Source organism: Marmota monax, unplaced genomic scaffold (assembly GCF_021218885.2).
Source record: "Marmota monax isolate L192 unplaced genomic scaffold, Marmota_monax_Labrador192_F-V1.1 WCK01_AAM20220418_F8-fsc00248, whole genome shotgun sequence".
In the NCBI taxonomy this organism is placed as follows: Eukaryota; Metazoa; Chordata; class Mammalia; order Rodentia; family Sciuridae; genus Marmota; species Marmota monax.
In genome coordinates this window covers 1,747,564-1,749,702 of record NW_026692019.1, presented here as the reverse complement: position 1 = coordinate 1,749,702, position 2,139 = coordinate 1,747,564, and positions in this window count along the sequence as shown.

The following is a 2,139-nucleotide window of genomic DNA, read 5'->3' as shown; positions in this document are numbered from 1 at the left end:
TCTGTGAAGTGTCTGTTCAGGTCCTTGGCCCATTTGTTGATTGGGTTATTTGTTATCTTATTGTTTAATTTTTTTAAGTTCTTTGTATATTCTGGATATTAGGGCTCTATCTGAAGTGTGAGGGTTAAAAATTTGTTCCCAGGTTGTAGGCTCTCTATTTACCTCTCTTATTGTTTCTCTTGCTGAGAAAAAACTTTTTAGTTTAAGTAAGTCCCATTTGTTTATTCTTGTTATTAACCCTTGAGCTATGGGCGTCCTATTAAGGAATTTGGAGCCCGACCCCACAGTACGTAGATCGTAGTCAACTTTTTCTTCTATTAGACACAGTGTCTCTAATTTGATATCTAGCTCCTTTATCCATTTTGAGTTAACTTTTGTGCATGGCGAGAGAAAGGGATTCAGTTTCATTTTGTTGCATATGGATTTCCAATTTTCCCAGCACCATTTGTTGAAGATGCTATCCTTGCTCCATTGCATGCTTTTAGCCCCTTTATCAAATATAAGAAAGTTGTAATTTTGTGGATTGGTCTCTGTGTCCTCTATTCTGTACCATTGGTCCACCTGCCTGTTTTGGTACCAGTACCACGCTGTTTTTGTTACTATTGCTTTGTAGTACAGTTTGAAATCTGGTATCGCTATACCACCAGATTCACACTTCCTGCTTAGAATTGCTTTTGCTATTCTGGGTCTTTTGTTTTTCCATATGAATTTCATGATTGCTTTATCTATTTCTACAAGAAATGCCATTGGGAATTTGATTGGCATCGCATTAAACCTGTAGAGAACTTTGGGTAATATCGCCATTTTGAGGATGTTAATTCTGCCTATCCATGAACAGGGTACACTTTTCCATCTACTAAGATCTACTTCTATCTCTCTCTTTAGGGTTCTGTAGTTTTCATTGTATAAATTTTTCACCTCTTTTGTTAGGTTGATTCCCAAGTATCTTATTTTCTTTGAGGATCTTGTGAATGGAGTGGTTTTCCTCATTTCCATTTCAGAAGTTTTGTTGCAGATATACAAGAATGCCTTTGATTTATGCATGTTGATTTTATATCCTGCCACTTTGCTGAATTCATTTATTAACTCTAGCAGTTTATTTGTAGACCCTTTTGGGTCTGTTAAATATATTATCATGTCATCCGCAAATAGCGATAATTTAAGTTCTTCTTTTCCTATTTTTATGCCTTTAATTTCTTTTGTCTGTCTAATTGCTCTGGCTAGTATTTCCAGAACTAAATTGAATAGAAGTAGTGATAGAGGGCATCCCTGTCTTGTTCCAGATTTTAGAGGGAATGCCTTCATTTTTTCTCCATTTAGGATGATGGTAGCCTGAGGTTTAGCATATATAGCTTTTACAATGTTGAGGTAAGTTCCTGTTATCCCTAGTTGTTCTAGTGTTTTGAACATAAAGGGATGCTGAATTTTGTCAAATGATTTTTCTGCATCTATTGAGATGATCATATGGTTCTTATCTTTAGTCTATTGATGTGGTGAATAACATTTATTGATTTCTGTATATTGAACCAGCCTTGCATCACAGGGATGAATCCTACTTGATCATGGGGCACATTTTTTTTATATGCTTTTGTATTCGATTCACCAGGATTTTATTGAGAATTTTTGCATCTAAGTTCATTAGAGATATTGGTCTGTAGTTTTCTTTCTGTGAAGTGTCTTTGTCTGGTTTTGGGATCAGGGTGATGTTGGCCTCATAGAATGAATTTGGAAGAGCTCCTTCTTTTTCTATTTCTTGAAATAGCTTGAAAAGTATTGATATAAATTCTTCTTTGATGGTTTTGTAAAACTCCGCTGTATACCCATCCGGTCCAGGGCTTTTTTTGGTTGGTAGTCTTTTGATGGCTTCTTCTATTTCTTCTTTTGTTATGGGTCTGTTTAAATTGTTTGTGTCTTCCTGACTCAGTCTGGGCAGATCGTATGACTTAAGAAATTTATCGATATCTTCACTATCTTTTAATTTGTTGGAATATAGGGTTTCAAAATACTTTCTAATTATCTTCTTTATTTTTGTAGTGTCTGTTGTGATATTGCCTTTTTCACCCTGTATGTTAATAATTTGAGTTCTCTCTCTTCTTCTCTTTATTAGCATGGCTAAGGGCCTGTCGATCTTATTTATTT